The sequence below is a fragment of the Cajanus cajan genome, chromosome 3 (genome assembly GCF_000230855.2).
Source record: "Cajanus cajan strain Asha chromosome 3, NIPB_CcT2T_4, whole genome shotgun sequence".
NCBI classification, from domain to species: Eukaryota; Viridiplantae; Streptophyta; class Magnoliopsida; order Fabales; family Fabaceae; genus Cajanus; species Cajanus cajan.
In genome coordinates, this window is record NC_138519.1 from 27,495,950 (window position 1) to 27,508,307 (window position 12,358).

Consider the following 12,358-nt stretch of genomic DNA (forward strand, 5'->3'; position numbering starts at 1 on the left):
TAATTTTATTGCAAAATGTTGATATTCCAAATGCAAACAAAGCATTAAAAACAACTTAAAAACCAAAGTCAAAACTAAATTATTGTGATTTATTAAAAGAAGGCATTTTTATAGATTAATTTATTCTTATTAAATAATAACATCCTCATTTAAGGAAACTGTCTCAGACCATTATTTGATACTTATTTCATTGGTTAAGTTATTCAAAGTGAAAGCAATGCCATTTATACTAAAAGTACAACCACCCTTAGTTCTTCACAATGCAATATCATAAAGTTGTCAAAGGGCAAATACCTATCAGTTATTCTAAACTTTATCCAATTAAGGGAAGTCAATTTGACGGTTGAAATGAAATAATTTGCGTGAAAAAATGCGATGTGAATATTCCAGACCCAAATATTCATTCAAAAACTCCAATAAACCTCTAACAAATTTGAACTATGACAAAACCTCAATATGAAGCAATTTTTCAGAGTTAACGAAACAAAGAAATCTAATATACAAAAGCGCAAAGGCACAAAAATAAAAGAAAACATTTTTTCATTCAAATCGCATCTGAACCTTTATAAGTCGCACTATTAACTATGTACGGTTTATGTTTTTAGAGGAAACATTCAAAACGAAAGGAAAACAAAATGAAATGAAACCAAGAATGAAGGGGATGTATATAATGGAAACTTTAATAGAGAGTGAGAGAGGATATACGTAATGGAGAATAAATTATTCACCGATGTGTAGTTGGCTTAACAAAAAAAGAGGAAGCAAGAAAGACGAAATTGTGAGAGTGAGGATAATGAGTGTAGTTACTTAAAAAGGTTATTTGGTGAGGAATAAAAGATTTTAAGAATATAGAGATGGTAGTTACTTGTATTAAGATGGTAGTTATTAAGGGTAAAAAGGTCATACTAAAAGTGGATCAGACCAAATGGTGGTTATGAATATTTGTATCCTTTTTATATAATGTTATAGATTATAAGTCGCACTATTAACTATGTACGGTTTATGTTTTTAGAGGAAACATTATTCAAAACGAAAGGAAAACAAAATGAAATGAAACCAAGAATGAAGGGGATGTATATAATGGAAACTTTAATAGAGAGTGAGAGAGGATATACCGTAATGGAGAATAAATTATACACCGATGTGTAGTTGGCTTAACAAAAAGAGAGGAAGCAAGAAAGACGGAAATTGTGAGAGTGAGGATAATGAGTGTAGTTACTTAAAAATGTTATTTGGTGAGAAATAAAAGATTTTAAGAATATAGAGATGGTAGTTACTTGTATTAAGATGGTAATTATTAAGGGTAAAAAGGTCATACTAAAAGTGGAGACCAAATGGTGGTTATGAATATTTGTATCCTTTTTATATAATGTTATAGATAAAACTATACAAATGTTCTATTGAAATCAATTAAACTGTCCCTTATTATATTAAACTTTTAGTCATAAAATTTCACCACCATTTCGTGAATAAGTTATCGTCCTTGTAAGCATATCAAGGAAATAAATGGAAGAAATCAAATAAGAGAACTTTATAATTTATTTTTTTTATAAAGAAAACTTACTTTGAATTAATAACAGTGTAACCTCGCAGTTTCTTCCTTTTTAACTAAAACATTAAGCAATCTCCCACTATTGGCCTAGTACATCTTCACGTTGATTTTCTTGATCGATGATGAAGCCTTGACAGCGTTTTTTTACTATTTGTTGAAAATTTCTTATACTACTTAAACGCATTTCATATATAAACGCATTTCATATATAATATATATACATGAGCACTAGTGGTTCCATTTGTTATTTGAGAAAATTTATCGTCTAGTGGCAACCTAACTTCAATTAGTTAAGAGCACAAAGCCACAAACACAAACAACTGACTTTGAATTGATCAAGGTTCCTTCATTCAAATATCACTATAAAAATGAGCAAATTCCAAGATCTTAATTATTAACCAAAACTTACCCTAGGAAGTTGACAGGCCCAAAATCCCATCAATAATTTTTAATAATTTTATATTAAATATAAATTTAATCGTTAAAATTATAGGTATATATTGATATATTACTAACCACCATTTCGTGAAGTTATCGTCCTGGTAAGCATATCAAGGAAATAAATAGAAGAAATCAAATAAGTGAACTTTGTAATTTGTTTTTTTATTAAGAAAACTTACTTTGAATTAATAACAGTGTAACTTCGGAGTTTCTTCCTTTTTTACTAAAACATTAAGCAACCTAGTACATCATCACGTTGATTTTCTTGATCGATGATGAGGCCTCGACAGCGATTCTTTACTATATATTTGTTGAAAATTTCTTGTGGCAACCTAACTTCCATCACAAAGCCACAAACACAAACAACTGACTTTGAATTGTTCAAGGCTCCTTCATTCAAATATCTCTATAAAAATGAGCAAATTCCAATATCTTAATTATTAACCAAACCTTACCCTAGAAAGATGACAGGCCCAAAATCCCATCAATCTTCAAGCACATCAAGCATATCTTCTTCCTTTCAAAATCATGGGTACTATGACAGATCTGTGAGGGCCTCTTCTTCAAGGCCAAGCCATGTCGTTTCTCAAAACCACCAACATGGCAACACGATGCCCTCTTCCTCAAGGACAATAAGCAACCCTAATAATTTTACTTACCAACAACCCGTGACATTTTCAACATCAAACTCCCATGTCTCTAATGATCAAAACCAAGTGAGTCATTCTTGGGCATGGCGACGGTCTCTTACATCAAAATCAAATTCTTCTGCTTGGCAAAACTCCAACATCAACATCTCTAATGATCAACAATCGGTGAATCTTTCTGGGTCATGGAGAAAATCCTCAAGGACAATAAGCAACCCTAGTAATTTTACTTACCAACAACCCGTGACATTTTCAACATCAAACTCCCACGTCTCTAATGATCAAAACCAAGTGAGTCTTTCTGGGGCATGGCTACGCTCTCTTACATCAAAATCAAATTCTTCTGCTTGGCAAAACTCCAACAACAACATCTCTAATGATCAACAATCGGTGAATCTTTCTGGGTCATGGAGAAAATCCTTTGGATCAAATCCTTCTACTACTTCTCAAAACTCCAATAACTTCTCTAGTTTCAATGGTGTAGTGGATGTTGCGATTATATCTTCAACTTCTACCTTGCAACAACAATACTTGAACAACCTCTCTAGTTTCAATGGTGTAGTGGATGTTGCGATTATATCTTCAACTTCTACCTCACAACAACAATACTTGAACAACCTCTCTAGTTTCAACGGTGTAGTGGATATTGCGATTATATCTTCAACTTCTACCTCGCAACAACAATACTTGAACAACCTCTCTAGTCTTGAAGAGGGAGTGGATGATTGGATTAAATCTTCTACCTCACAGCAATACTCCAACAACACCTCTAGTTTCGAAGAGGGAGTGGATGATTTGATTAAATCTACAATTCGTCCTACCTCAGAACAATACCATGACAATGATCTCCAGTTTCGTAGAGGTAGTCAATAACCAGATTAAAAGTGAAGGAAAAATGCACACGATCAACATCTAAGGCTTGCCTGGTCATTATTAATTGCCCCTTTCCAACTCCAACAATCCAAATGATCAATAATAAGTGTTAATAAGTGTTTGTTATCTACTTTTGATTCACTTTCTTAGATTATGTTTGTGTAAAATTATGATTGAAAAACATGTTTTTTTTTTTAATGAAAGATCTTCTTTTTTATTATTATTTTGTTACTATATGAATAACTAAATAGATAATGAAAAGAAAATTTTAATTTAATTTTTATTAAAAAATAATTAAGATGCTTTTTTCTCTATGTGAAATTTTGTGAAAGATTTTGGCAAAAATTGAGTTTTTTTTAATCTAATAGTGCCAGAACACACTAAGAGCATATTTAGGAGGGTGTATTGGTTTAGAATTTCATAAAATTTTAAAAAAAATGTTTTGAATAAAAAAGTTTGTTAATATTTAATCGGGATTTTTTGTCACTTAAAACAATCTAGTGGTATTCAATCTAGATTTTCTAAAGAGTCTATTAAAATCTATTAATATTCATTTGAAACTTTTTATGACTAATTAAAAACAATCTATTGGTATTGAAAAATATGAAGATTTTAAAGGATTGTTGTATTAGAGGAATTTTGAAGGATTTTTAGTGGTATTTATAAATACCAAATTCATAAAACAACTACATCCAAACCTATCAGATTTTGAAAGATTATTTGAAATGACTTTTCAAGTGTTTCAAGAATTTTCAAGTGAGTTTTTCATCTTTTTTTTATGCTCATGTCTTCTCTATTTTTTCTCTGTTAATAATACTGCACTACTGTTCATATATAATATTGTACTACTGTTCCCATTTCATTCCCCTGTTTGGTGAAACTTCAATACTCCAATACGAAAATGATAGTGCCATCAACTTGCCCTATTTTTCTCTTTGTTTTCTTTAATTAATTGACTTGCTATATTTTGTTATATTTAGTTGAGTTTGAAGTTTAAGGTTTAGGGTTTAGAGTTTAGGATTTCTTCCTCAGATATGTGACACAGAAAACGTTTAAAATTTCAAATTTTAAGTAGTAATTCTTTTTATAACACATGTCAAGAAAAGGGAAAAATGAATGCTAAAATTGATATCATGATCTTTACAATCAACTGTATATCTTCAAGACCTTATAATCAATTTAGATTTATTAGAACAATATATATATATATATATATATATATATATATATATATATAAGATGAATTTAAGTTAGAGTTTCTATGAGTAGAATGAGATGAAAATGGATCTTAGTTGAGGAAAGAATTCTCTCAGCACAAAAACTACAATCTCTCTCCCTCATTTGAATGTGTTACTGTTATCCTTCCTCTATGACTCAACAATTATTTTATTTCTTTTTTTTACTATGAAATTTATTTTATTTAATTTTTATATTGTGAAATTATTATTTTTATATTTAAAAAAAATTAACATAAGACATTGCAGTATCTTAAAATTTAATACTAAAAATATTTCTTCACAAGTGAATAATTGAAAGTAATTAAAAAAAAATTAAAATTATTTTGTACCTATAACAAATTTTATATATTTTTTTCTCCTAGTTGATGTTTGTAATTTCTAAGATATTTTAAATGAATAAAAGTATATGAAAGACAAAATTTCACTCAAATACCAATATAAAATGCATGGACATATTTAGTTATAAGAGAATAGGGTAGCTGTCCTACTATTTTTTAAATCACTTATAAATTTATAAATAAAATATTTTAAATCACAAATTATAAATAAATTGAAATTTTGTTTAGAATAATTTTTAACATGTGTAGAACTACATAACTTTCTTCATAAAGAATGTCATTCTGATGAATTTCATATTGGAATGGTGGACAAACCTTCATTTTCAACATTACCGGTTAATGAAAATCATAATTTTAAGCCGATTATTCAAAACTAGGAGCAAAAGCAAAAAGATGTTAATACTTTGAGGACTAGTATAACTATGGATATGTGGGTGAATGCTATTTAGAAGGGCGTGATATTACAGAGAATTATTATTATTATTTATCTAAACATTGTTGTTTTCTTTATTATTTTTTTCTTTTGACTCTTTTTAAATTTGAATGTATGAAAAAAATCTTGAACTCTATGTCAAAAATCTACAAAATTCTACAAAGTTCACAAAGTCCCGCAAAATTTATTAAAATCCTGACTTAAAAGTCTTGCATAATCCATTAAAATCCTAATTTAAAGTCTTGTAGAATCTTATAAAGTCTTAAAAGTCATGAAAATCCTATAAAGTCTTTTAAAATACACAAGACTTTTTTCAACTAAAAAAATCCTTTAAAATCCTAATCCAATACACTTCCCTTAGATAAACTTCTTCATAAACATTTTTAGGATAAAAAATAGGAAGTAAAAATTAAATGAATTTCTCCATAAGCTAAAAATAGTTTGTGCATAAACTAATTTGTAGAAGTTTCTACAACATTTGTTGTCTACAACAATCATATAAAATTGTTGTCGAAAGCCAAAAAATCATTCTTGAAAGTTTAGGCAACGATTTCTCAAGCATAGATTTATCGGTTGTTGCCTATTCCAATATGTAATGATTTTTCGGCTTGTTTCCATTATGTCAAAAAATTGTTGCCTAAAACTTTCATGAACGGTTTTCATGATCTTCATTGACAACGTTTTTTTATTTAAGGCAACACTATAAATTTTTAAAGAACGATTTTAGAATGTAGTCAGTTTTTATTGGCAACATTTTTCTGATCGCTACTAGCAACATTAGGGAACATTTTATAAAGGTTGTCTATGAAATAATATAGGCAATGATTTAAACTAAATTTAAGCTACAATTTTGTAAATGTTGTCCAAATAAATGCACAACGGTTATTTTTATATTAAATGGTTGTGTGTGTGTGTGTGCGCACGCGCTATGTACCTATAATTATAATACAAATAGTGTATTAAACAGCTCATATGAATACGAAGTACTATACATTATTTTGGATTGATAATCCTCTTGTACATCCTCTTCTTTAAGAGGATGTTTCTCATGTGATCAATAAAGAATTGATTTTACCGTCAAAAAATAATAAAATAAGTTATAAAATGAAATCCAAACACATGTAAAATTCACTTGCATTAATTAGTTCCAAGTATATGACAATTCAAAAGTATAAAACTCCAAATAAAATCATCCAAAGATGTCAAAGCTTACATAAAATTTCTAAATTTCAAAATAAAGTGTCATCTAGGAATATTATGCATAGCTAGTCATCCATCCATGTAAGTAACATTATTTTGTCTCTTCATCATCATAAGGTTGATCTTTATCATCAAGTCTTTCCTACACATAAATATATTTTTTCACTTAGAAAACTTATAGAATTAATCCCCAATCAATCTCCAACAATCACTACTAGAAAAATTAAAATTAGAGAGGGAAAAAATCCGTCACTAATTTTGATAAAATCCGTCACAAATCAATTAGTGACGGAATTTGTGACAGAAATGATTCCGTCACAAAATTTGGCGTCACAAAATATTTAGTGACGGATTATTTTCTCCGTCACAATTAGTGACGGAATTAAGGCATCACAAACGGTATAATTTCCGTCACTAATTTCTAATAATAAATGTTTAGAAATTAATAAAAATCCGTCGCAATTTGCGAGGGATTTTAATCCCTCGCAATTTGTGAGGGATTAAATCCGTCACAAACTGTGATGAATTTAATTAAGTAGAATCCGTCACAATTTGCGAGGGATTAAATCCCTCGCAATTTGTGAGGGATTAAATCCGTCACAAACTGTGATGACTTTAATTAAGTAGAATCCGTCACAATTTGCGACGCCAGAATTCCGTCACAATTTGCGACGGATTTTATCCGTCACTAACTGGGATGAATCCCTCACTAACTATTGATGACTAAATTTGAGAAAACCATTGTTTTTAAGAGTCTAGTAATTGATTACCTATACATGTAATCGATTACTAGACAATGAAAATCATGTGTTCGAAATTTACTTATTAAAAGGTTCTCTGGTAATCGATTACCAAGTACTGTAATCGATTACCAGAGCCTATTACTCTGGACTAAACAATAACATTTGTCTTCTGAAATTTAATAACAACTAAATAAGTCTGCTATACAATCCTATCAGATGCAAACAATCATTGAAAAATGCGTTTATAGTATGTTAATGGAACAATTATTGATTCAAGATCTTGCGTATTTAATTTGTACAATTAATCTACTGTATATAATAACTCATTACTATTGGAATAAGTTGAAACAAAATTTCTATACATCATAAGCTATTATTATTAACTGTCCCAAGCCTAAACAAAATGTAAATAAGTTCTCCCAAACATCATTATTCAATATGTTCATATTAAGTGAAAGCTTACTCATAAGCTTGGCCAGGAGCTTACAACAATAAGCCATAATCAAAACTCGTTCCAATCAGATAACTGATAAAAATCATTTCAAAAAAATGTTCACCGCATTACACACAACTCATTAACATTCAAAATCTGAATTCAGTTATCTAAGAATTAAGGCTACCAACAAACACCCAAAGGACTTGAAAATTATAGCATCCAAAACACCTCCTTAAAATGTCCATATCAACACCCATTCCAATCAGATAACTGAGAAAAATCATTAAGAAAAGCAGCTCAATCTCATTCCCACAACCTGTCCTCAATAGATACATACCCGTCACAAAAAACAATCAATTAGGCACTGAACCAAAATTGAAGGGAAAAAAATAAGAATCATCCAGAAATTTTCCATCTCAACAATTTCACAAGACACAAGATAGACAAATTTCCCCTGAGTACAAAGCATGCCTATCAGATACATTCAGTAATTTTATAAATACCCAGATCTCTAAGTATACTAATTTTCATATATACAAATTAGATTCTTCACAACAAATCACTGATCCTTAGTATTCAAAGGCAATATGAAAAAGAAGACAAAATAAATAAAAAAAAATATACATACCCCTTGGATCCTCTTTCAAGTGACAGGGCATTTGGGTCCGCTTGCCCTCTTCTTAGTGGTCTGGTACACCACCTTCCCACCTGAGACATACCCATTTGCAAAGGTCAGTTAAGCCACCAAACAACATTAACAAAAGAATACAAATCCAAAATCTATCAAAAAATTTATAAACAACTCCAAAATTTCCATGCCAGTATATGTCTGCATACAAATTAACTGTAAACCAATCATTACGTACCTATTTATCATGAAAAGATGCAACAAAAGTTAATAGCATGTTTGGTTCAGTTTAATTCTAAATAAATAATCACTTTTTATCAAAGGTTCCCTCAAAAAGTTGAAAGAAATAAGCAATTATTCTTTTAAAATAAATTGAACCAATCATGTATTAAATCACTTTTCTTCAGTCTCTATACTTGGCCACCCTTGATCAGCCTGTAACTTGACAAACTCTGCCAATATCTTGATCTCTTCATCTTCCAAACGTGCTCCAAAGGTGCACTGACCCCGTGGCATGCACTCTTTACCAAAGCCCTGCATGGAAAAGCTAAAGACCTAACAGAAAAAATAAGAGGGAATCAAATACACATCCTAAACTTAAACACCCTATGAATAGCACCAAAAATACATAGACCCTCACTCGCATTCAATGAGTCACGCAACGGCCGAAAAGCTGTGGAAGGGAGTTCCTCAAAGTCCCTTTGTACCTAAATCATACCAAATCCAAGTACTCAAAAACCACAAGAAGAAGAAGCCGTTGGGGTAAGTATTTAGCATTCTCAAACACCAATAAGCATTAACCAGACATCGACAGGAAGTAGAAGAAAAAAAATTATAAGCAGAATAATTTACAATTGGTTAATAATATAAAAGAAAAAAAAACTACTGCATCATTGATAACTCATTTCAAAATGCAGTTTGGCATCAAATTCAGATTAAGACAAAAGATGAGAAAGATAAAAGCCATAATTGACTATTTGCCATAGTTTCCAACTTAATGTTGACAAAACAAATAATGCTCAACAATAAAACACAAACAAAAGATAGTTTCCAATTCACCCCATCTTATACAATAACATTTGATCAGGCAAATAATGATCAAAAAGAGAGAAAAAAAATACCTTTTCATAGAGGCGTTGTGCACGCTCCCTTGATGAAGGAACAGACATCTTATCCATTTCTACTATCATCATCCATCAATTATTTCTTGACAACCCGAACTCAAATTACATAAAACCTGCAAAAAAAAACAATTATACAGTCCTTTTCAACTTCTATACAAATTGCTCACTTCAAAAATCATAGAGAATGGTTAGCAAGTAACTGATCAATTAATTTGATGATTGACTGGAACAAAACAAACCACAAGACCATATTAAACAACATACATCACAAACCTGAAGCTCTAATAATAAAAACATGACTATAAATGAACCCTCTAGAAAGTCAAACCCAAAATAAAATTCCAGTAAAAACACCAAATAATTTAAAGTCTTATGGAAGATTGTCTCAGATGAATAAACTCAAGCATCAAAAACTGAACTCACAAAACCAACAATCACACAGCACAAATCACAAATATTCATACGAATCAACACAGTAAATATTCATATGAATCAACACAATCGGCAATCAGATAATTAAAAAGACAAACAAAATATTAATAGAAAAAGAAACGACGACCATGATCAAAAACCCCTCAATAACATTGAGACCCCAAAATACCAAATCATAGACCTCAATTTTGTAAACTCTACGATTTCCACAAACTCTAAGATTTTCATAAACTCTAATAACAAGATTTGCACAACTTCGAATGTCAAAACCCCCTGCTTGCAGAGTAATTAAATTAAATAAAATAAAAAATTAATATAAAAAAAAAACACGAAACAATCCACACCTTTGATATCATCTCCACCCTTAACAAGCCTAGCCTTCTTCTCTAACTCCTCCACCAACCCCTGCACACTTTTATCAATCCCTCTCTTGAGAGAGACAGGGTTAGCCCCAAAAGTCACACTTAGAAGCCCGAGATTAATTATCTCACGTGCAAGAACCGAGGCCGTGGTCGTCCCATCACTCGTAGAGCCTTCCACAAGATGCGGCTTATGTTGGTGATGGGAAGGTACCTGTCTTGCTCGCAGACATTGGAGCGAGGGTTGTGGTTGCCGTTCTCGTGGCTGTCGCAGCCAGGGCTGGCAAGACCCTCCGCCATGCTCGCTGGAACCCTAATTTGAGAAAGGGAAAAAGGGAAAACATGAGGCGAAACCCTAGAGAGAGGGAGGAAGGGGGAATGTTAAGAATACCTGCAACCGGCTTTGGCGTAAACGCGATGTGTGAAAAAGTGCAAGACTCGAACACGCCCCGCCATTTCCAACTTAGACTCGATCTCCATAGTGGGCTGGACCCTCAGCCCATAGTTGAAGCCCACTCTGTCATAGTTCGGCAGCATGGGGCTCAGCCTTTGGGATGCCGAGAGGGGGAACGACTGCACGGAGAAGGTGGCTGCCATGTACTGCGTCCGCCCAACATCGATCTCGCTGGTGGGGATGAACATGAACCCCACCTAGCTACCGAACGCTTGGGCCACTGCGCTTGGGCCGCTGCGCTGTTGTAGGGGCGGAGGCCGCCATGGCCTGTGGTGGCAGAGGGAGAGCCAGAGTGGAAGTGGAAGTGTGGTGTATGACTCTTCTTCTTTATGTTTAGAGCCTTTCATTCCTCATGGTGCTTAAGGATTTCGAAGGGTTTCTTCGGAGAAGAGAAACCGTGGGTTTCTTGATTTTTTAGGGAGGCAGTTGTTGGGTTTGTGATTTTTTAGGGAGGGAAATCAAATTTTTTTTTTATTTTTTTGGAGAGGTAAGCTGAAAGTTTTAGAGGGAAATTCCAGATTTTGGGATTTGTTTTAGAGGTAAGCTGAAATTTTTTAGATTTTGGTTTCTGCCATGTACATAAAAATAAAAATAAAAATTGGAACAAAAGAAAAAGTCTAAACACAAAAATTAAGGTCCAGAGAAAGTACCAAATAAATACAAAAGACCATTTTAATAATGCTTTTCCAATTAATTTAATTTTGACAAATTATCATAGATAATTGAGATAATATATAATTATAAATTGACAAATAAATCTACAAGAAATCACTTCATATAGTAATTAACATACTATTCTATTCTATTTTAGTTATATAAATCATAACTAAAATTATAATAAATATTATGATATTAAATTTATTATATATTAAAATTAATTACATATTTGTATCAAAGAAATTACTACAAATTTTAGATTTTATTTATTATGTTTTATAATAAATAAAATCCAATATTAAATCAAATGATTATAACAATCATAACTCAAATCCAGGTAAATATTTTGATATTAAATTTATTATATATTAAAATTAATTAAACTTTTTTATCAAATAAACTCATACAGATTTTAGGTTTTATTTACTATCTTTCATAATCAAAAGAAATCCAATATTAAATCAAAAGATAATAAAAATTATAACTAAAATATTTATAAATTTTCTAATATTAAATTTACTATATATTAAAATTCTAAACTATATTTAATTAAAATAATTTTTTGATAAATACGGTAACTAAAAAGTATTATAATAAATAATTAAACTAAAAAAAATAAATTTTATAATGATTATTTTTTTAATGATGTTAAATTAAATATTCTAATTATTTTATAATAAATAAAAATGAAAAGATAATAAAAATATGTTTTCCCTACAGAATTTATCTACGGATAATATCCACTGTCAGGGATGGGCTACAGGCACACCGCTACTGATCTTCTCCAATTTCACCTGGGGTTT

At 30.8% G+C, this 12,358-nt stretch overlaps 1 long non-coding RNA gene across 4 annotated transcripts; it reads right to left on the bottom strand.

The window, feature by feature from the left end:
- Positions 1–6,642: 6,642 nt before the first annotated feature.
- On the bottom strand, positions 6,643–11,408 carry LOC145955705 (uncharacterized). Of its 4 annotated transcripts, none has more exons than XR_014432368.1 (7): positions 10,836–11,408; positions 10,430–10,757; positions 9,651–9,766; positions 9,170–9,236; positions 8,768–9,084; positions 8,530–8,609; positions 6,643–6,859 (listed from the first exon to the last, which is right to left on the bottom strand). It is a non-coding gene; the product is annotated as an uncharacterized LOC145955705 (long non-coding RNA). The 4 variants fall into 4 exon arrangements; XR_014432366.1 differs by having other exon boundaries at positions 6,643–6,864; positions 10,836–11,407; XR_014432367.1 differs by lacking the exon at positions 6,643–6,859 and adding an exon at positions 8,185–8,217.
- Positions 11,409–12,358: the final 950 nt, after the last annotated feature.